Source organism: Protopterus annectens, chromosome 10.part0 (assembly GCF_019279795.1).
Source record: "Protopterus annectens isolate FY-2018-M chromosome 10.part0, PAN1.0, whole genome shotgun sequence".
Lineage (NCBI taxonomy): Eukaryota > Metazoa > Chordata > Ceratodontiformes > Protopteridae > Protopterus > Protopterus annectens.
In genome coordinates, this window is record NC_056744.1 from 884,957,911 (window position 1) to 884,982,760 (window position 24,850).

Sequence of the window (24,850 nt, forward strand, 5' to 3'; positions counted from 1 at the left end):
AAAAGCACTGGAAACACGAGCCATAGAGAATCATAGAAAATGAAGTTTATATCACATGGGATCACCCAGTACCAACAGTCCAAAAGATAGATGCTAGAAAACCGGATATAGTGGTCCAAGAAAAGAAGACAAAAGTAGCATTGATCATTGAAATTGCCACACCTAGTGACTACAGTGTCTTGCGTGCAGAGAGACACAAAGTCATAAAATCCCTCGATCTGCAGGCAGAAATGAGAGCCATGTGGAAGAAAGATACCCAGACAGTTCCAGTAGTAGTAGGAGCAACTGGTCTTATAAAAAAGAATTTGCAGTCGTATTTAGATACATTACCAATTCATGTAACACCATGCGAATTTCAGGAGGAGTCATTACTGGGCACATTGCGGGTGCTGCAAAGAGCACTTTTGGCCAACATCAAAGAGTGAAACAATACTAATTTCATGAACTTTAATCATACTTTGACTTAGGAATGGGGTCCATTCCAATCATGTTATTAGAAACCCAACTGACTTGGAGAAATTAAAACAGGAAGAACCGTAACCAAACAGTGTATACATACTTCCTCCCCAGAAAAGAAAATAGACAGTACTTTAAAATAAATTTTTTAACAGCAGACAAATCCAGCATTCTCATCACTGTGCTCACAGAGAAACCTTCTAAATAGCTGAACTGTTCCCTACTTAGCCAATCACAGACATACCATACCAAGAAACAAAAATAAACAGTCCTTTAAAATAAAATACTTAACAGCAAGACAAATGCACCATTCTCAATGTTGTGCTTACACATGAACCTTTTAGAGAGCTAAGCAGTTCCCTACGTAAGCAGTTTTAATCTTAGTTTTTATTAGTGCATGATCTGAAATAGTGATTGGATGTGCATTTAAGCTTTCAGTTAAATACACATGTTCCTCTGAAATAAAATTTCTATCAGTCTGTGAAATTTCTATCCACTCTAGCCCAGTTATTGTACCATGAGGAAAATACATAAATCCTATTGAGTTCCTACTACTAAATTCACATCTTCTTACCAAATAATTTCATAAATTTCTTCAGAAATTTACCCTCTTTTGTTATATTTTACTTTCTAGGTCCACCAGATGCATCCTTACAATTGAAAATCAAGCTCCAGTCCCCACCTAAAGTAAAACTAGGTGTCAGGACTTAAATGATCTATGTAATGTTTGAGTGAGAAAGATTGGGTAGATTATAAGTGATGTATAATGTTTGCAACTGGGAGTGTATCAGTATGGTTTGTGATGTAAAATGCTTGCAACCAAGATTGTGTCGGCGTGGTTTTTCATTTATATAAATGTATGATTGCCTGTATAAGAAGTGATACTTTAATAAAATGTTTCTTGTTTAAAAAAAAAAAGAAGGCATGAGATGAATAATTTATGTAATATTGCTTAGGTTATATGATACATAATGTTTGTCAAGTATAATATTTGTTATGTTAATATAGTTTGATTACTTTTATATGAATGTAAATTTGCCCATGTCACAAGTGATAATTCAATAAAGGTGTTTGGGGAAAAAAAGCTGATTATTTCTCCCAAACATTTCTTAAGCTTTATAATAGCAGTTTTTGGTGGAATATAAGTACATATCAGCATAATCCACCTCCCTTGTCAGTAGACCCATACTACCACAAGTCTGCCATTATTTTTTTCTTTTTTCATCTTCTAACACTATTGGAGCCCCTCTAGCAATTAATATAATTAATCACCTTTTCCTTTGTCCTTGATGTTCTGCTGAATATCCATTCTGAAATCTTTTCTTTGTGAAATTCACATGCTTATTTCTATTCAGATGTTTCTGCTGCAGCATTGATATTTGCACTCTGCATTTCTTAATTCAGTAGTATCTTTTTTGTCTATTCCTGTAAGGCCATTTGTGTTTGAAGTTTATAATTTGGATAATATAGCCATTACGATAAAAAGATATTGTTCCCCCATTGTACATGAAAGTTTTTTGAATGTGTACTTCCAACATTTGTGTTATATGCACGCAATATAGTTTGGATGGCTGATCTAGCTGTTTGTTCTCATCACCATTTGAAACTGTCACGTTTGATAGACTTTTTGTTTTAATGAAAACCCTCAAACAAATACATTTTCGGAACACCCCCATCCTCTATTAACTTAGGGCAAACACAGAAAACTGTGTATATCTTCAAATAATGAAGTTTAACCTTCCAGATGGGAACAACTTCCCAAAATCAACAGCTGCACCCACAAGCATTACTTGACCAAAAATTAAGGTTACTCTTGCTAAAAAACATATTACAGCCTGTGTTCTCCTTTACCCCCCCCCCGCCAATTACTCTGTTCTTTTTTTTTTATCTCTGTTCCCCTCCCAGATGTGAAAAACTCCTTGTGTACTTTCAGAAAACAGTAACGGAGACTTTTTTCCTTTTCCTTCATGAAGGATACTATCAGTTATTAATTTTTGACTGTATCTTAACTTTCATAGATAGGTTATGAAGATGCTTAGGAGAGGTAGCATAAGAATTTAATTTAATTTTTTCCATAGCTAAATTAGTTTTATGGGATAATATTTCATTTTATTTCTTATTTGCTTCTTCTACTTTCTTCTTATCTGTAGCAATTAAGTTTTTATTAGATTTAAGAGATATTTGATTTTGAAGTTGCTGTAACTCTGAGCCCCTTTCTTTAATTTTATTTTTGTACTAGCTAATGGTTTTACCATATAGATAGGCCTTAAGAGAATCCCAAACCATAATTGTGTTTCTCTAAGAAAAGCTGAAGTTTAGAAGTTATCTGAGATTTAAAGTATTTAATTTTTATGATATATGAAGGAATCCTTGAAGTAATAACTAACTGATTGAATTCCGAGTGTATTGTTAACAGGGAATTATGACCTGAAAAGGGACAGGGTTGTATTGAAAAATTCAAGATTTTATAATAAAGATCTTGAGACATAGGAGGCATTCTGGAGGCTTTTAATTATCATTATGCAGAGCATCATAAAGATATAAAATGAGTACAAATGAATGTGAGAAGTTGGATAATATAGTTCCCAACATAACATGAATTCCTGAGGAACTTGTTAACTCTACAAAAACCTACTTCTCAAAAGGAAGTTATATATGGGATTAAAGGAAGTAAGTCTAATAAAGCACCTGGAATATATGGCTTAATTATCGAAATTTATAGATTTTTCCCTTGTTCTATAATCTCTCTCCTACATAAAACCTTTCTTGAAGTTCAAACATTAGCAAATATTCCTCCTTCTTGGAGACATTCTCTAATTTACCCTATATTAAAAGAGAATAAGGACCCTAATCATTGCAACTCATATAGACCAATTTCTTTGTTGAATAATGATTATAAACTATTTGTCAGTTTCATACATAACAGGCATACACAGGATAATATTAAAAGAGTAGTAACTCTGATAGATTACCTCAATAGAGGAAACCATGAAGCATTGATAATAGGTCTAGATATTCAAAAGGCCTTTAACTCCTTAAATTGGGGTTATTTATTTAAAGTCTTACAGTTATTTGATTTCCCCCCTTTTTTATAACAGTGATAAAGAAAATCTATGAAAATAATCTAACATATGTCAAATTAGGTCCCTTTACATCCAAAGCAATCCAAATCACTAGCGGTACTAGAAAAGGATGTCCCATGTCCCCTATCCTATTTGCTCTGGCCAAAGAAATACTTGCCATTTTAATAACCCAAAGATAAGAGGTATAAATATAGATGACCAATATATTTCTAAAATAATAATGTTTGCTGATGATGTCTTACTTACCTTACCCAACTCTAAGGAAGTGTTAGGTGAAGTGGATATAGTAACAACAAATTTCCAAAAAATCTCAGGACTCTCCAACAAATCTAAATCAAAATATTTATTATTAAATAAAAAAAGAACATACAGGTTCCAGTTAATCATATTATGGGAAACCAAGTTTCAACTCTAGACTATTTAGGAATAGCCCTAGGCAAGAATATAGAAGAAACCTTACAGCTTAACTATGCTAAAGCCATAGACTTAAGACATTAATAAGCAAATGGAATAATTTGTTTATAACATTTGATGATAGGTTACAACTGATAAAAATGGTTTTACCACCTAAAATATTATAAATAGCACAAGCCCTTATACTTCCACCAGGAAAGAAAATCCTTAAAGAAATCACTTAAACTCTGATGAAATTCCTTTGGTACCCCAAAAGAAATAGAGTGGCATATTCTCATCATGTGGTGGTGCTGCAGTAGCGTTGTTGCCTCACAGTAAGATGTTGTCCTGTTCGATTCTCAGCTAGAGTGTCTTCTGTGTGGAGTCATGCGTGAATGGGCGTACCTTCATTGAAGGTTGTTCGTCAGAGCTGGCAACTTGGCACATAAAAATCTACTGCCAATCATTAGCGGACCGGAGTTCCGCTGTGCCGACCCCTAACCAGGAAAAGCCGAAAGACAACAACAACAACAACATTCTCATCATATCAGAAAATGGGAACAAGGGGTTTAAAATTCCCAGAGATTGAAACTTATATAAAGGCATCTATAATTAAAATAGTGATGAATTGGATAAATCCTAGATACTCTTCCAATTGGAAACAGTTACAATCCAGTATACTTGTTGTTTGTCTTTTGGCTTTTCCCGGTTAGGGGTCGCCAAAGCTGAAAATTATTCATCAAAGAATGCTTTGGTAACAAAGATAACATGATATAGCACTATTTAAGTTTAAATTTACAGTATAGTACTACAAAATTAACTAAACTAACACTAATAAACAATATTTTTGATGTGTTTATAAAATTCATTAACACAACTTTAGATATAAAACTGTGGCATAGATTTTTAGTACCATTTACTACTACAAAGGATTTCCCTGATAAAACACAGAGATTTTTGGTTTATGGGAAAATAACCTATTTTGTTGGTTGCAATGTATTGAAAACCAACAAGCTTTGAACACACAAAGTAGTAAATTGTCAATCTATGGCCTATCCCCTAATGACTGGTTGGTTCTTCAGAGTGTCACAGCATACACTAAGGATCTGTGTAGAATAATACATAACTCATCCTTCAAAACCGTACCAAAAATTATAAACTGGATTTTTGGAATGCTATATAATAATATCAGTGTTAAGAATGAATTATCATATCTATATAACACTTGAATTGTGTATAAGACAGCTCCTAAAATTCTTACTGGGAATACCTAACTAAAGGGTTTCAAGTATCATTATCAATGGAAGATGAAACAATCATTTTATTTTCAGTTAAACTAACTTTTTACTCTGAATTCTGGAGTATTTTTCATTGGAAATTTATTCACAGATCCTTTTTCTCAAATTTTTTTTTTATTTCCAAATAAAGTAACATTTACATAATATTTTTAAATATTTTAAACTATATACAATATTTACAATAGCCTGACTTTCAATTATATACACTGTACGTTATTAAATATAGAATTAACAGATTAGTTATCAGAGATACAATATTGATTATTGCAGTATGTCCAACAAAGATATAACTTTCTTCCAAGGATTATGTACCAATGGCCTGGGATAGATTCATAGTTCTTTGATTTTTATTTCCATCAATGCAGTTGTCTTCAGTAAAGGTAGAATTCTTCCAAGGTCGGGGGTGTATTTGAATTTCACCTTCTGGTTATGCATTTCCTAGATATAGTAAGTATTGTCCATAACAAATACATATTTGTCTTATCAGGTAGGGACCTTCATTTACATTTAGTATTGTAAATATTTTAGTGAATGTAAAGGATTCATTAAATAAAGCTTGTAAAAAATGATTGATTCCATTCCAATATGATTTAATTTTATTACATTCATAAAAAATATGAATCCAGTCTGCTTTATTTGACTTTTCACACCTCTAGCAAAAAGCATTTTTAGTAGTACTGATCTTTTTAATTCTATCTGGTGTTAAAAATGCTCTATGTAAGTATTTCCAGTTAAATATTTTCCAGTACTGTGTTAGATGTGTAATTAACTGATAGTAAGATGTTACTTTTAATTTCTTCTGTTAACTGCAGTGACTGACCTTTTGTTAAGAACTGCCAGTGTGATGGTTTGGGAATTGTTTTATATGTTATTAACTCTTTATACAGACTTGAAATGGTATTTTTTTTTCACAGCTATTATATATAAATTCATACAGAAAACTTATTAGATTTGGAATATCTTTAAATGAGGAATTATTAATTAATCTGCATAAATCGTGAGTGCACATTAGAATGCTTTGTAAGGTTAACCAGTCCTGTGTTGGAATATTGTAAGCAGTTTTTATCATATGTATATCTAAAACATGTAATTTATTTACACATTGAAATCAGCATAAGAATCTATTTTTTCCCAGGAGGTTATTGTTTCCCTATATATTTTGTGAGGAAAGTTCCTAGTGATGGTAAATGGGGTTAAAAGGTCAAACCAAAGTTTTAGATCTATGTTTGCATTGATAAGTTTCCTAAAGGAATTGATGTAATGATTAATCAGTGTTGTTTTAGAAGGTTTTGTTATATTATATTGTATACTTATGCATAGTATATACCAGGGTTTGCTTGATTTGTCTACTATTAAATTTTTTTTAACAGATTAAATTAATTTGTTAATATAGCCATTGTTGATTCTTTCCAGTTGGCAAAATAATTTGGGTTTATCCAGTCTATTGGAGTTTTAACCACAGATGCTTTTATATGTTTCTATTTCTGGGAAGTTCAATCCTCCGGGTTTCCAGGGTCTAATGTGATGAGTTAGAGCTACTCTGTTCTTTTTGGGATACCATAAAAATTTTATTAAACATGAGTTTATTTCTTTAAGGATGCATCTTTCAGGAATTAACTGTATTGCTAATGCTACATATAGTATTCTTGGCAATAAGACCATTTTTATTAATTGCAATCTGTCTTCAAAAGTTAATATAATTTTGTTCCACTTTTCTATATATATTTTTGTTTCGGTAATGGTTTTATAATTTATTAATATTGTTTCATTTATATTTTTGCATAACATTATTCCTAAATAATTTAGCGTAAATTCTTGTTTTCCTATGATGGATTTATCTGTAACTTGTAGGTCTTTTTTCTTATTTAAAAATAGACATCTTAATTTTGATCTGTTAAAGTGTAGACCTGAAATCTTATAAAATTTCTCCATTACTTCTTCTAGCTCTCCTAATGACTCTCGGGAGTTTGATAGGGTTAATAAAATATCATCAGCAAAAAGCATTATTTTAGATATGTACTAGTCATAGACGTCTATTCCTTTTATTCTTGGATTATTGCGTATTATTTCTGCAAGTATTTCTATAGTCAAAGCAAATAAAATAGGAGAAAGTGGGCATCCTTGTTTAGTACCTTTTGTTATATGGATAGATTCTGAGGTGAAGGGACCTAATTTAATGCAGGCTAAGTTATTAATATATATGTTTTTTAGTAATAAAATGAAGGGAGGAGGAAATTCAAATAATGCTAAAGTTTTGAATAGATATTCCCAGTTGAGGGAAGCAAAGGCTTTTTCTATGTCTAATCCGATTACAAGTGTTTCTCTATCTTCTTTATTCACATAATCTATAAGAGTAAGTATCCTTTTAATATTATGTGTGTGCCTGTTATATAAAAATCCAGTTTGATCATTATTAATTGTCTTTGAAAGTGGGATTTTCATTCTGTTAGCTAGGATTGACATGAATATTTTGTAATCATTATTCAGTAATTATATAGGTCTGTGTGAGGTGCAAAGGTCTGATGGTTTATTATCTTTTAGAATTGGTGTTGAGAGAATATTTCCATGAGGGTGGTATTTTTGCTTCTGACTGGACTTCTAGCAAAGTTTTATGAAAAAGGGAGATTACAGTTGAAGGGAAGAGTTTGTAAATTTCCGTAAGTATACCATCTATCCATGGAGCTTTGTTAGATTTACTTTCTTTTATCTTGTCAACAATTTCTTTGTAGGATATAGGTTTTTGTAGGTCTAGTTTTAAGTTTTCGGGACTTTTTTTATACTGATAAGGTTTGTATCTAAGTTTATTTGGTTGGTTTCTAAATCTTCTTTTTTGAAGTCTTCCATATAATGGAACCAAAATGCTTTAAGGATGTCTCCTATATCTGATACATTTTGGCTTTGGTGACTGTTTCAAAGAAGTTGACCAGGTTTAAGAGGCAGGATCTGCCCTTAACAAAGCCGAACTGGGTAGGATCCAGTGTCTGTAGGTCCCCAATATCTTTATTTATAAGGTCCATGATGATCCTTTCCATAGCTTTGCAGACCAAGCTAATCAGGCTTATGGGGTGATAGTTTCCAGGATCCGTTGAGGCACCACCTTTGTGGAGAGGGACCACCGTTGCTGTACGCCACTCTTTGGGTACATATCCTGTAGTAAGGCTGAGATTGAACAGTAGTTTTATGTTTGGGTTTAGCTCTTCTTGGAGTTCATGTAGGGCAGCCGGGACACCGTCTGGTCCCATTGATGCTGTGTTTTTTGCTTTGGAGAGGGCGGCTGTTACCTGAGCATCTGAGATGTCAGGGGGGCAGCACTCTGCTGGGATAGATATTTGCCCTTTTGGTGGGGAGGGGGGGGAGTTTGTGCTGAACCTGTCAGCTAGGATGTTTGCAATGTCTGTGGGTTCAGTGTATTTTTTGTCATTTTGGACTAATTCTGAGCATATCTGGGAATTCCCACCCAGGTTCCTAACATAACTAAAGAAAGCCTTAGTTCAAGAACTGTCTTTGAAATGTATGCATTACTTCACTTCTTTCAAGTCATTCATTTTACAGTTCACATTATATTTTGTCAAAATGTCAGTAGCATTTCAAGGGCACATTTAATATTTAAACTGATATTTTAAATGAATAGCTATCAGTTGCCAAGTGAGTTTGTACAGAGTGTGAGGTAACTGCAAAAATAACATGTTGCAAAAAGTAATGTGTATCTTTTCATGTGCTTTAGAGACCGTCAGTTTCAAGTAACATATAAAATGTAACTTTTACAGTGCAGACAGCTTGTGGAATCAGCATGTTAAAATGAGTAATACTTTTTTAATCAAGCAGCTACTTTTCAGTGCACATGTAGTTTGGGAACATTTCAGTTGTGTTTCCAGGAATATGTAATCCTGTGAGGATAAATCATAACATATATACAAATAGTCCTATTATGTATTTATTTTGCCTTGTTTAGGTTGTTTTTCATTTTAATATCTAAACAAAATTATTTTTTCTTATTATCTGTTATCTGTGAGGCTAAATGCACTTCGCAGATTCAAAGTGTCCTTAGAAACTGCAGCAGTTGTTTACTGTTGCTATGGCAACACAAATAGAATGTGAAGAAAGCTCCAGTTCTCTTAACCAACAGTACATTTTCCCCTCCTTTTTTATGTATTTGTTAATACTAAAAGGAAATAATTCAAAGGACATATGTACATGAATAGAACATTTCAGAGTTAATCACGAACATGTCCCCAATCCCAATAAGCATAACAGTGGCTATCATTAATCTAATAAATATTGTAATAATTAAGTTCGCTTTTCCAATTAGTCTACCTTAAAACTAGATTATTTTAGACTATTATTTATCTAGGTATAGATAGTGAGTTATTAAATATATACAGACTATATTAGTATTGTAAATAGGAGAGAATTTAGAAAGGGAGACAAGATACAGTTAAAATAAATAATAAGAAGAGAGAGAAAGAAAAGAGAAAATTAAGAGAAAATACACATATACACTATGTATGTTGATTTACAGTATAAATATTTTATGTGGTATATAACCCACCTTCTGTGAAAGAAAACTACCCTGTTTTACATACTTGAGGTAATGTGAAAACTCTCGTGTCATCTATTTTCAAAAAATATAGATAAATATTCCAGTAGTAAGTTACCTTTGTTTTAAAATTCCAAGCAGTAAAATTGGTCCTTTAAAGTAATGTTAAAACAATTCATATCATAGTAGATGCTTTGAGAGATTTGGCTATAACAGTATCAGTCTTTTGCTTCTTCTTTTTGACATCTGTCCAGACATTTGTTTTTTTTTTTTTGTTCTCTTCAGAGAAGATGACATCCAATCCATATTTTCTGGTAAAGTAATCACATTATTAGCTTTAATAAATGAAGAGGCTTCCTCTATGTCAATAAAAGTCCTCATCTTGTTGGCATACAGTATTCTTATCTTAGCTGGATATGCAAGTTGTGCCTTGATGTTATTTTGTTTCAGAAACTTTATCATTGGCCACACTTTTTTCCTTTGTTCCATTATTCTAGATGAATAGTCGTTATCAAATCTTATCAGGCTCTGTTTATATTTTAGAGGTGCCTTCCTCCAAGCAGATCTTAAAATCAGTTCTTTGTCCAAGTATGAAAGAAATTTGATAATTATTGACCTAGGAGGAGAGTTTGAGTTAGTGGCAGGTTTCCCAAGAGCTTTGTGTGCCCTTTCAGTGCCAAAGGAAAGTCCTTCTTTTAAATTTAAAAGTCAGGGATCCAGCTTGATAAAAAGGAAATAATATCCTCACCTTCTGTTTTTTTTCAGGTAATCCGAAAATCCTGATGTTATTTCTCCTCTCCCTATTTTCCAAGTCATCTACTTTATTAACCAACCAAGTGTTTTGTTTAAGAAGCAGTTCTTTATGTGTTTCCTCTTCATTAAGTCTGCTTTCTAAGTAATTTAAAGAAACCTCTATTCCTGTTATCCTTGTCTGGTGGTGTAGCATTTCCTCGAGGGTGTCAGCCTGTTTTCGACCGCTTGTTTTAAGATTTTCCAGGTTCTCTTTAAAATCATCCACCTTCAAAGACAACTCCAACTCCTGCAGGGTAGATGCCATCTGTTGTAGTTCCTTCTTTAAGGCAGCATCCTGGTGAGAATTCTTTGAGCTGCACATTTTAACAAGTGAATATATCACCAAGCTTTTTGACAGGAAATTATTTGTAAAACTTCACCAAAGTTTCTAATTATATAAATTAGTCCTTTATCTATAAGATTTTAAACTCTGAAGAAAGAAAAAGAATATTTTTTCCTGTATTATTTAATTAGTTATATGGAGCTCTAAAATACTGCTGCTTTCAGTTAGCCATTCAGGCTCTACCCCTACACAGATCCTTTTTGACACATGAGAAACTCTCAAAACCCTTCAAACAGGAAGTTATGTTGGAGATGTCATCTGTCCACTAATGCTGACTGGTCTCATATTTTTTTTATGACTGTACTAATATTAAACCATGTTGGAATGAGATTAACAAATTTCTTCAAGCTATCTATACTGATATATTTGTTTTGACAAAGTCTTAAATTTTATTGAATGTTGTTAATAGTAATAATATGAAGAAAGATGACCTGTATTTGTTGTGGACAATGTTAGCAGTAGCCAGAAAATGTATAACTAGAAGACGGAACAATGGAGGAATTCCTATCATCACTGAAGAAATGTATACTAATGGAGAAAAGAACTGAAGACCTAAGAACTTTTCCTAAGTCATTGGTTAATTGTCAGTGGAGGAAAGTTTTGAATTTGATTGATACCCTACAGCTGGAACCAAACTCTTCCTAACTATCATACTTTATATATTAACTTATTTAACTACAAATGTTTTTATCTGAAATCTTTTTGTCAGGCTGAATGTTGTTGTATCTTTCGGCTTTTCCTGGTTAGGGGTCGCCACAGCGGAACTCCGGTCCGTTAATGATTGGTAGTTGCTTTTTACGTGCCGGGTTACCGGCCCTGCCGCACAACCTTCAACGAAGGTACGCCCATTCACGCATGTCTCCACACAGAAGACGCTCTAGCTGAGAATCGAACTGGACAGCGCCTTACTGTGAGGGGACAACGCTACCGCAGCACCACCGGGCTGAATGTAAATACTGTAAATAGTTACTGAATGTTATGAATGTATTAAATTATTGTATTTCATCAAAATAAAAATCATTTGAGTAAAATAAAGAAAACAGTAACTTTTACCCCTAAGAAAAAATGCATTGACTATTTTTAAGTAAAACTTAACTTCTAACTGTTCTGTTAAATTAAAGTATTATTGCTGCTAGGGGGCTGTTGTCTCTTATTTACTTCCCATAATTTCAAACTTTATTTTTCACCGAACTGGGCGGCCACGGTGGTGCAGTGGTTAGCATTGCCGCCTCACAGCAAGAGGTTCTCCGGTTAGATTCTCGGCTGGGGTGCCTTCTGTGCAGAGTCTGCATGTCCTCCCTGTGGTCGCGTGGGTTTCCTCCGGGTGTTCCGGTTTCCTCCCACATCCCAAAGACATGCAGTAGGTGGATTGGACACTCTAAATTGGCTCTAGGTGTGAGTGTGTCTGTGTATGTGCCTTCTGTAGAAGGTTGGGCGCCGGGCTGGCAACTCGACACCATAAAACTTCACTGCCAATCATGAGAGGACAGATGATCCACTGTGGCGACCCCTTAATGAGAAAAGCGAAAGAAGAAGAAAGATTTTTCACCAAACTGCTTGCCACTGTATCTTTAAATTTTGCATTTTCCTCAGCAAAGAATGCTCAGAACACCCAACATTACTTGCTTGTAACTGCAGACGGTATGCCTCCATGTAAAAGTTCTCAGCAATGAGTCTTTGTAAATTTCACTCAGAAAAGAATGTACAGCTGCCTTCAGCTGCATACTTTGAGTCCCACTAAATATTTGCTAGTGTAAAAAATAAGCCACTACCTTTGCAGATGTAAGATTCTTAGCATTTTAATGGCTTTTCACCATTTTGTCTTATTTTTCAAACTACATGCTTACAAAAAATCTTTTGTAGCTTATGCCAAGGATATCAATTTACATTAACCCTTATAAAAATAAGAAAACATTTCTTAATTGTACATATAATATAGTTAGCGCACTTTTATCCTACCCCAACCCCAGTAGCTCATGATCACAGCATATTAAAATTAAACTTGCTTTGTCTAGCCTTTTTTCTCATGTATTATTGTAAAGCCTATATTTCATACAGCTAAAAAGTGCTTGTTCATGTGAAGAAATTAGATACTATCATCTGTGCTAGCATGTCAGGCTGAAGGTTTTTCCCCCCAACAAACATCTTTATTAAATTTTCACACGTCATAATGAAAAACAAACAAAATGACAGCACTTTAGTTGCAGAGAGTATACATCACAGACACTATTGAAATGACTGTAGATGCAAACATTATACATTACTTGTAATCCATCCAGTCATTGTCAGTTAATCATTATATGGCTCATTCAAATCCTGCCTCTTAAACCTCATTCTTGCTATGCATATATTGTTTCCACAATTCTCATTTTTTTTCCTGTGTAGTTTGCTCCTTCATTTTCTAAAGACCCCAATTCCAGTTGTTTTATCTCTGTAACTATATTTACTACTTCTAGTAAAGTTGGTCTAGATTTTTATTTCCATTTTCTATTAATTCCTTTTTTGGCAGCACCATAATTAGACTCAGCAAGGCTTTACTAAATCTATGCAATTCCGATTCTGCATCATAACTCAAAAAATGAATCATCTCCCAGGTCTTTCCAATCTGCTCACCCAGCATCTCCAACAGAGCAGTCTGCAGGAAATCCCTAAAGTCTGCCAGCTCATCCCAGCCACCTCTTTCTTGCCTATTACACCTCCAGCAGTTGCTATCCACCTGAGGAAAAATTATTTGGAGTCTACTTGAGGTATAAAAATACCTATGTGAACACTTCCAGGCAAATATCCTAAATCTTCTAGACTTTGTTGCATATTTGGGAGATATACATATATCCACCTTTGTGTCTTGTGATTTGCTTATCTAGTCTCTTTCCAATCCTTTCTAAGCTCCTCTGATTGATTTTTATAATTGACATGCAATATTTTATATGCTTTACTAATCGTTCCTTTTTTAACAGCAGCTTCTGTTCTAGATTCTATTAAATCTCTACCATTGCTGGTCTTTCATTCAGGAACCCCTATTTCTTTCTCTTTGCCTATATTCTGATATCAATCCTTGATAGGAGAAGGCAATCTCTAACCTGCAGTCCAAATACATTCTTGGTCTCTTCCTATTCTATTACCTTTCCCTTTCTAGTTATTTGCTCCCAATACCTTGGTTCATTTGCAAGTTATCTGGCTGAAGTTTTTGTGCATAATTCAGATTAATCTGTGTATTATATGCCCGCATGACTTGCTGTGATATTGTAAATAAGCTCTTACATGTTGATCTACACTGTTTGTACAGAATGTTTTAAAGACTTGAGCAGTGTTCCTTTACATTTCAAATGCACATATTTGTGATGTCATCGGAATGTTGACAGTTGCTATGTGTTATCAGAGGCTGAAAGACAGGAAGGAACTTTAGTAAACAGCTCCTGGTTGATTTTCAGAATAAGAAATGAAAATTAAAACTGGAACAGTTGTGACAGTTAAGCTAGGCTCTGTAAAAGAGCCTGCTGAAGACAGCTGAAATTAGTTGTTGCCATTTAGCATTCAGTTATAGTTGCCAGTTGCAGTTGTCACTTGCTCACAATTGTACTGTGATTTGGATACCCAGAAGGACTTGCCAAGAACTGTAAACCTGCCTTTGCTCTGTTGTAATAATTTAGTTTAGATCAGGGAAAGTGTTCTTTTTTCAGATGGGAAAATTATAACTAATCAGAGTTTTTCTAAATGTTGGATTTCTGTCCTTCAGTATTGACTTTATTTTCCTGGTGATTGAGTTCTGTTTGTTTATTGGAAATTACTGTTTTATATTTTTAATAATTTTGGCTTATTATTAAATATTTTTATTAACTTGCATTTTGGCTGGTCAGTCAGTGTTTTCTTGAGTGATTTTTAGAGTGCTTATACCTGCTTTGATAATTCCCGGGCCATTCCAAAAGCCTAGCTGCTCTAGGTCATTTGCTACTATTTGTGTTTAATATCCAGTTTCATAATTGGACACCCCTTTAAAAGGGCATGCGACACTCTGGTGGCAGTGTGTTACCGTATTATTTTAGGGAAGGGGCACAACTGTAAATTTATGTGATGCTTTCCCAGAAGTGTTTGGATGTGTGAGATTTAATTTATTTAAGTGCATCAAAGGTCTTAAACTAGGACACATTACTCTGAAATGTGTAATAAGGAATTATATTAGGGGTGGACAGAAGTGTACAGTCCAGTCCCAGGTTATAGAACATGTTCCTGTTGTGCTGTTAGGGTAAAATTGTGAAATATTACTCCTGTTTAAGTGACATTCTCCTGTTGGAGTCAGCAGTGAGGACTGAAGCTCCTTAGTTACTGACCCAGGATAGTAAGGGACGTCATATGTTGTTGGCAGTCCAGTGGGGGGTATTGTCCTTATGCTATACTGTAAAGCCTGTATTTCTTACAACTAAAAAGTGCTCGTTTACTTTAATATCTTTAATACATGCAAAAATCACTGAAAAGATTACCCACTACACAACATTTCTTTACTGTATATAATATACTTTTTATATGAGGAAATGTTTATACAAATGTTAGTAAGAACAAAAAATGTTTTCCTTTCAGTTACTTTTTTACCTTTTAGTGTCACCCTAGATGGCAAACAATAGGGTATGTGCTTTACAGTCTGCCCACAAGTTTAACAAAGGCAACAGAAGTCTATTCTTTTTCAGTACTTTTTCTTACAAAGCCATATTTCACAAATGTCATTAGTGCTTTATATTCTCCCATGTATTCACTAATTTCAGTGTTGTTGATCACATTCCTGTTCATCTCCATCTCCCAACATCAGACTCTGGTTCAAGTCCAAAGTACCGATTTATCTAGTCAACTCTGGTACTTTTTCTTCTCTCTCTCAATCATTTTCATTTGGAACACTGGAAAAGGTTTCACTGGCATAGTGAGCTTTATTGTCAGTAATGAGAAGCAGTGTCCCCCTTCAGTTTGCTGCCTCAGTTTTTGTTGGATAAACATTATTTCCTCCGTAGCCTGTTATGTATCCAAAAATGTCTTTGATTCTCCAGGAAAAAAAGATACTCTGAAGACAGCTGGATACATCAGCTTGAATCTCACTCCAGTAAATAATCATATTTCACAAACGCTCTGCTGTCTCCAGTTTTTAATACTTTTCCCTTCTATCACAGATTTGTCAGGATTTCCTCTTTCTGCTGGTTTGATTGTATGTTTACTAATACAGGTCTTAGTTGCTCTTTCATGGCCAGGTGTGGAGTATACACACAGTGTGCCCTTTCAAATAACTAATCCTGCTGTGGAATGCCAGTCCAGTTGCTTATTTGTCCTTTCATAACATTACTGCAGTCTTTTTCTTCCAGTTTCTCTGGTACATCAGAAAATCGCAGGTTTTCCCTGCTCTTTCTGTCTTTTAACTCTGTCATTTTTGAAACAGTTCTTCTCTTTAGAAGTCTCATACTGAGCCAGCATTTTCTGCATTTCAGTCTGTGTTTTTTGCAGTTTTATAGTTTCATCTGAATAGCTAGTTAAAGCTTCTTCCATTTTTTCCAGCCTTTTATTTGAGTTGATATACTCCTTCAATGTTTCATTTATTTTAATCACCTCTGAGTAAATTTTATTTTTTTTTCTTTTGAAATATTCAAAGCCATATCTTGTAATAAAGCTGAATCTTTTTGCAGAACACCTGCAGGATTCTTCCCAAACAGTGTTTTCTTTTCATCTTTTCTGTTTGATTTTCTTTCAGGTTCTTTAAATTCTTCTTTGCTGGAGCACTGGTATTGTACTTACTAGCCAGCAATTCAAGCTGATAATATCACTGGCTCCTATTTCTCAGTTTCTTTTTTCACACTAGGAGAGGTGAAATTAAAGGATCACTACGGGCAAATGATAAAAAAATGTGTATTTTTTATCTTGCCGCAAATTACTGCACCTCCCAAAGCTGCCTGCAGCAAAATAAATACATATTCCTGGTTTTATTTTTATCTTTATCTGCCCTCATGGGGGTATCCTGATTCCTTGGGAAAGCTAAATCTGTCCCATTATGCACTATGAGAGCAAAGATTGTGAGAATAAGTAGCCCTACCGTTTGTTGTCAGACTATACTTCCATTCACTTAGAATGGAATACCCAAAGAAATTGCCAAGTTTGAAAGTCTGCAGATCATGTGTCATTGACTGGTTTGCACTGTGTTTTAGAAACCACATTCTCTAAAAGAAACTAGCAAAAGCATCAACAAATTGCTGAGATAAAAAATATTTTTTACAAAGAGCAATTTGCATGTTTCATTTCCTGGCCAAGTTACCCCTCCCATCTCTCTTCCGTCACAGAGCTAGAGTCACAAAAAAGCACACACATCAATCCAAAGTTTAGGCCAGTCAAGCCATTTCTTAAAATCTGCACAGTAAAATAATTTGAATTGCATTCTGGCTTCTTACATGGTTTTCTTTGCAGTTACTCTGTTATAACATAACCTGAACTGTGGTATTTAATGTCAAGCTTTACATAATGAAACAGTTCTCCCTTTCTTCTTAACTATGACCTCCTAAGCCTCTGGTGTGAACCAGTACTTTCGGTTACTATTGCTTTATGTAGTTTGTCTTAGTTGTATACTTGTCGCATATCTTGATGATGATTAGGCACCATATTTTCCGAGGACATGCAGCAAGTTTTAATGGAGGCTAAAATACCTGCTACTAGAAAAATCATAGCTGGCAAACTGGAAGAGATTTTCTAGTTGGTTGCACAGGAAAACCCGGACCCATCTAAAACAGAGACACCTTCTATCAAGGTAAATTTATAAGCCATTTCAGCTCGTTTGCTATTGGATTCCTCCACTTTCTTTAGTCCAAGTAAAGCAATTTCTGAAAGTGGTATTACATGTTGGACCACCTAGAAAAGAGATGGTTCCATCCTAGGATCTTAACTTCCTATTGAAAAAGTGTACTCTTCCTCCATTTGAACTAGCTTCTGAGGCTCACTTGAAGTTTTTGATTTGGAAAAATAGTTTTAATTATTGCTCTGACATTGTCTAGAAGACTGAGTTGGAAGCCCTTTTGATCTTTCACAGATACAAGGTGAAAAACTCAACCCTTCCTTTATCCCCAAGGTTGTGTTAAATCAATTTATTTATTTTCAATATTTCTTTCCAGAATTCCCAAAGCAGGAGAGAGAGAATTTTATGTACTTTGGATGTTCACAGGCAACTCTGGTACTACCAGTACGTGCCTAAAGACATCAGAATTTTTGATCAACTCTTTATTTTCTTTGATGGAAAAAATGGGACAACCAATGGCAAAGTAGTCCATTTCTAAATTGTTGTCTCGTTCTTTAAGCAGTAGAAATCATTATTCAAGCACTGTTAGAAAAAAAACGAGGGAGGAAATAAAACTCAAAAGGGTTTCTTATCTGAACTCAGCAGTTAAAGAAATCCAGAGTAAGGAGTAAGAAGCAGTCTTCCAAGACATCCTTCTCATACTATGGTGCTATAAAACTGCAAGGGCCCTGTCTGTGGGTATGTAAGGCAGACTCTGTACTGTCAGGTGATTGGTCCGTCATGCCTGCAGATAGGTAGGGGAGGACTCTGAGCTTTATTAGACAGCCAGAGGAGAGTATCAGGGCACTACAACCTAAATGTCAGTAAAGTACTGTGTTCTACAGACATCTATGGTTATTATAGATATGTAGGACTTACATGACTTTACTTTTATATGAAAAATCGCTGTGACATTGTGGAAACCATGAGGTGCAGCTTGCATTTGTTAAGCTCCATTTCTTCAGTCATCATCAGTGTCACCAGGAATCTGCCTATGGTACTAGCACAAGTAACTGAAGCAGTGAACAGCTGTTTCAAATGGACAAATAAGAAGAAAGCATTCAGCAGTTAGGATCTGTAGCAACACAGTGTAAGCAGAAACAATAAGCCTTCAGAAACAACTGTACCCTCCACATAGAAAGTGTATGGCTTTAGTTGTATCTGTGGACTATGTTGTGTTTATTGTGAGTAACAACTATGCAAGAAATTAAATGTTATAATCAAATATGATGCTGTGCTGTGCTGTATTACACTAACCTGGGGAATAAGACCAGGCCAGTCTGAATTTTTATTTTTTGTGGGGAGGGGGTTGCTAGTTTGGTCTTTATGAACTAGTGTAACAAAAAACAGTCAGGGGCTACAAATCACTCTGTAATGAGTATATTTCCAATGTCCTTCATCCTGTACAGTAGCAGAAAGTCAGGTAGTTGGCATGCATGGCAGTAACCTAAAAAGGCAGTTTCTTATGTTTGGTTGCCTTTAATCTCTGCTTTCAGAAGAAATAACAGAACTGTTTGTAATATGGTTGGATGATGGCTGAAAAGGTATCTAGGCCTTTCCTGTTGCAACAAGGTTTTAAGGAAGAGATATAACCATCAAGCTACAATTTAAGTTAATTTTCATTCTGTTTAACTGCAGCTTTGTGAGTGCTAAGTAGATGGTGCCAAAGACCAATAACAGAGCCACCTCTGTAGTACTGTGCATTTTGTTTAGATTATCCTCCTGCAATGCCCTTAGACTTTTTTTTTTTTTAATTATAGGATGACACAGATGCAGGGCATATGAATATCAAATGTAAAGGGATCTAAGCAAAACTGGCACGTTTGTGAGACCCATACCTCTCACCTGTCCAGATTTTTTGCCTCATATTTTTGGTCTGTCAAAAAAATATATGTTTTTCTGGTAAATCATTGAAGATCGAAATCACTAAATAATAATAAATATTGACAGATATTTGACTTTTAAACTTCTTATCCTTTAGAGAATTTGTCTCAAGTATCATTGTTGCCAGAAATTAAGTAGAACAGATTAATTAGTTCCGTGTTGTAAACTGCAATCCAAAATGTCATTGCTACAGTTCTGACCCATATTTTAACACATGGTCAAATGTTTGCTTCTGCGGACATTTTAATATAGTTTGTCTTGCTTTTGTATGATAACATATGAAGCAAAGTGTCACAGCTCCAATTAGTAAAGTTTCCTTTCCTAATAAAAATGTCATCATAGCTCTGGTATTTTCAGAATACGTTGTTAACATGTATTGGATATTTCTCCACTACTCATTTCTCTCCCTTCATTTGAAACTTGTCTGCGTAACATATTTTAGCAAAACCTTAAACTTTCACTAAGCACCAAGTCTTATGAGCTGCAAGACTGTCAGTATGCAATAATGATATCGGCATAATTCCATCCTAGTACCCGTAATGGTCAGACTGTGCAGAAGTGGGCATGGTCTATTTGATTGACATGCCAAATGGATGTGATGTCATATGCAAATTATGCATGATTGACTGACATACAGATTTGCCAGTGACATCATACATATATTATTTTATTTATTTATTTATTTTATTGCATTGCATTTGTTTACCGGGAAAGTCCACTGGGCCTAAAAGAGTCCATTTTCAGTGGAGGCCCGGGGAGAAAAGCTCCAACAAGATACAGAAAAAAATATAAACGTTAATTAGTACAGAAGTAGAAACAGTATATAGTAAATATAGTAACATATACAGAATATATACATAAAAGCAGGAATCTAGTTTGTTTGATTATAATATTATCCATAGAAAATATACATTAAAGCAGAATGCAATGAATTCAGAGTGGTATAAACCGAGAGATATTAATCAGTATTATTGTACCAGTATCAACAAGTGAAGATAAAAGTAAATATGGAGAAAGTATCATCAGTCACTAGTAGCAAAAGAGATAGGAGTTTAGTAATCATATAAAGAGAGTGAAGAGGTTAGGTTATAGAGCAGGAATAGTTGAGATGATTTTTCAGTATTTGTTTGAAGGCAGTGGTACTGCCTGTTGGTAACGGGATATAATGTCATTCTTTGTTTCACACCATCCCACTTAGATTTTTTCATATTCGTTCTTAGATTTTTTTTTTTTTTTTTTTAGTATTCATGTTAAACATCAAATCATATTGGTTATTCAATAGATTTTTTTAAGTATGAAATAATAGGTTCTAACTATGGTGTGAACTTATCTAAAATTGTTGACAAGTGTTCCACATTTGCACATTTGTTCCAAAAATAGCTCTTAAATCAGGGACAGATCTGACCATAATCCAGGATAAATCCAGAAATAATTGGTGACACTTTTAAATATTCTTACTTTTAACTTGAGACACTGAATGCAAATTAACATACATTTTCTGAAGTAAAAGTCTATAACTCTAATTAATGTCGTTAAGTGCAGTTTACCAACTGTTCTCCAAAAGTTACCAGTTTTAGGTGGATTAAGATGAACAGATCTAGAATTTGAGTCTAAATCAGGGACAATTGTTTATCAACCAGAGGAGAATTTGTGGAGAGCAATTAATAAAGAGCTGAAGGACTTTATCTGGGAGGGGAAGAAGGCAAAAGTCAAGTGGGATAAACTAATTCTTCCAGTAGAACAGGGCAGATTGGGATTACCCAATTTGAAGGGGTATTTCAGAGCCAGACAGTTAAGGCTCCTATACATAGCACAACCAGAAAACTGTAATTTAAAGTGGAAAAGGATGATGTTGAAACGGGGGGGGGGGGCTCAAGAAACAAGGTGGGACTGAGAATTTGGATACAGGCCTTTAGGAGACTAACAGTAATCATACAGAATATTATATCCGTAAAGTAGTAGAAAGTATTCTACGAACTAAACCAACAAGGAAATGGAGAAAGGAGATTCTACTGATAGGGATGACTGCAATTAGTGATATAGACAGTAGGCAAGAGGGGGCTGGAATGTATTGGAGAAAACTAGCAAAGGAACCAATGTATTGGAGCAAATAACTAGAGAGGGAAAGATAACAGAATGAGAAGAGGCCAAGAATTTATTTGGACTGCAGGTTAGAGATTGCTTTCCCTATCAAAGACTGATATCAGAGTATAGGCAAAGAGAAAGAAATAGAGGGTCCTAAATGAAAGACCAGCACTGAGTTTTGAGTTTTTAGTAGAATCTAGAGCAGAAGCGCCCATTAAAAATTGAATAATTAGTAGAGCATATAAAATATTGCATGATAACTATAAGAATCAAGCAGAGGAGGTTAGAAAGGATTGGGAAGAGAGATTGGATAAGCAATTCACAAAGAAACAATGGGAGGATATATATGTCTCCCAAATATGCAACAAGTCTAGAATATGTAGGATTTTTGCTTTGAAATGTTTATAAAGATATTTTTTTATCCCAAGTAGACTCCAGAGAATTTTTCCTCTGGTAGACAGTAAATGTTAGGGGTGTGATGAGGAAGAAAGAGGTACTTGGGAGCATATTTTCTGGGAGTGTGGTGGGTTGTCGGACTTTAAGGATTCCCTGAGGGATGCACTATTGGAGATGCTGAATGGCCAGATTGGTGTGAAGAGGGAGATGATTTTACTGAGCTATGCTACAGAAGGCCTTGCTGTGTCTAATTACGGTGGCTGCCAAAAAAACAATTACTAATAAATGGAAATCAAAATCTAAACCAACAATATTAGAAGTAGTGAATATAGTAACAGAGATAAAACAACTGAAAGTGTGATCTTTAGAAAAGTGTAGGAGCAAACTACATAGGAAAAACATTGGAATTGTGGGAATAATGCATACAGCGAGGGGGGTGAGGTTTAAAAAAAGGCAGGACTTAAATGAGCTATGTAATGTTTCACTGAAAATGATTGGGTAGATTATAAATTATCTATAATGTTTGCAACTGGGAGTGTGTCAGTATGGTTTGTGATGTACAGTGCTTGCAACTAGGATTGCGTTGGTGTGGTTTGTTTTCATTTATATAAATGGATGATTGCTTATTTTGTAAGGGATGGTTTAATAAAGATGTTTTTGTTTAAAAAAGAAGGGGGCAGGAATTGAATAATTTATGTAATGTTGCTTAGGTTATATGATATGTGGCAAAATATGTGAAGTATAATATTTGATCTGAAGTAGTTGACTTCATTTGGTCTTCAGCCTGTGGGTTGCGGATCTGTATCGGATCTGACACGGCCACATATCCAGCATCTGATTCAAGCTCCAAGCTCCTTCTCTTTGCCATAATGCCCCCTGTCTCCATCCTGCCTTCAGATCTCGTTTGCCGCTGGAAAAGCAAGCATCATGGTCCAAGTTCTAGGCCAAGTCTGTGGGTTTTGTGAGTAGAATTTTGGCGTTTTTTTGCTCTCTCTCTCTCTTAACCTTTTTCTCTCTTTACTATCTTTCTACCTCCCTGCTCAGTCATCGGTTTTAAAAAAAAAAGTTTTCTTTCTTCCCCTTTACTGTTCTTCTTCTTAGCGTGAGAGTGTGTGTGTGTGTCTGGGCCTGTTTAAGGCATGGCTGAAGCCCCTAAATCAGGTTTCAGAAAGTGCGCAGAGTGTGGCCAAAAGCTCTCCCTAGCCAATGGCCACATTCTGTGCATAGTATGCCCTGGAGGCAGCTCACCTGCAAACCTCCTGCCCTATCTGTGCTAGGTTTAATCCCAGAGCACTGAAGGACAGGAGAGATAAACTTATCCTGAAGGGACTACTTCCCTCCTCACGGACTGTAGCCCCTACATCCCCCTCATCAGGAGCAGCAACTGCAACTTCTTTCTCTTCCCCAGCCTCAGGGACTCAAGCTGCCACCAAGAGGTCCAGGGAAGGGGAGAAGTCTAGGAAAGAGAGGCCAAGGAAGCGGTCCACTGACTGCTCAGCCCTGGCCTGCCCGCCACCTAAAGTTAAAGCAGAAGCTAGGCGTGGATACCCCCAGCTCCATTCCCCTAGGTTCTCCCCGGAGCTGGAGGAACCCCAGATCTGGTCACCTGTCAGGGCTTCCCCTTGCTGGCATTCCAGACCGGTGTCTGTGGCCTCATCTTCCCACTCCATGCAGAGCCTCAATGAAGCAGAGAAGGATAAGATGATGTGGAGGTTTATCCACACCCAAATTCAGATGGGGGTCTTGCCTGCCCCTTCATCTGGAGGGGGAGCTCACAGCCTTTTTTCATGATGATCACTCCTTTTCTGATCTGACCTGTTTTTTCAGAGCCCCTGGATACGAGGACCCTTGCAGTCAAGGGGTCGGTGCTTACAGTACCTTGTACCTCGACACCAGCCATTGCCTTGAGCATTGCAGATCTGACTGGGACAGATCCGAGCTCTTGGAGGTGTAGTCTCAGAGTCGGATCCGAGATGTTGCTGTCGGCCCCAAGTGTGTCAGAGTGTAGTATTCCCTTCGGCATCTCGACTCCTGGAGTCTCGGCTCTGACTCCCCTGTCGTGTCAGAGAGGGACGGCTCGTTCCCCTTCAGCCTTTGATATGGTGGAGAGAGTTCTCTCGGTACGGTTGAGACCCTTGACCATCTTATCTTCGGACTCTGTCCCATCTCCCTGTGTTTTGGGTATGGTCCTGACCATCTTATCCCCTCAGGGACAGCCTGTGCCTGTTTTGCCTCAGGAAGCTCCCCTGTGGGAGCGGCAGGACGTTGTCGACTCCTCCCCAGAGAGTCCCACTGAGGAGGTTCCTTGCAAACGGACTTGTAAAAGGAGGCATCTGAGCTCCCCACCGGAGTCCCTCACCGAAGGCACTGACTTAGAGGAAGGGGAAGATTCCCCCCGATCACACCCCAAGGAGGTCTCCTTTGGAGACATCATGGAACTCCTTCGCTGGGGGGGGGGTCTCCCCAAAAACCAACCTCAAATGAGTCCGTGTTCCTCGAGACATTCGACACAGGCCCATCGACTTCCTGGGTGTCCCCTCCTGTGGATCCGCTTGTGGACCCAATAACATCTTGGGCACGGAAGGAACCGGACACTGTGGAGTCTATCCCTAAGTGCCCTAATAAGGTCCTTAGCCCGCCCTCAGACAGGACTTGTTGGAATAAGGGGTCCCTGGTGGATGCTATGGTGGTGGCAGCTACCACAAAGAAACAGCTCACGCAGGAGAGCTCTGTGGTCCATCCTCCTGACCATGAGTCAAGGACGATGGACCATTTAGGGAAGCGGGTGTA

General features: G+C 36.0%; 1 protein-coding gene across 1 annotated transcript in view; it reads left to right on the forward strand.

Moving 5' to 3' along the window:
* CCDC18 (coiled-coil domain containing 18) overlaps positions 1-24,850 on the forward strand; it is a 2,776,331-nt gene that overhangs the window by 2,733,901 nt on the left and 17,580 nt on the right. The window lies entirely within an intron of this gene.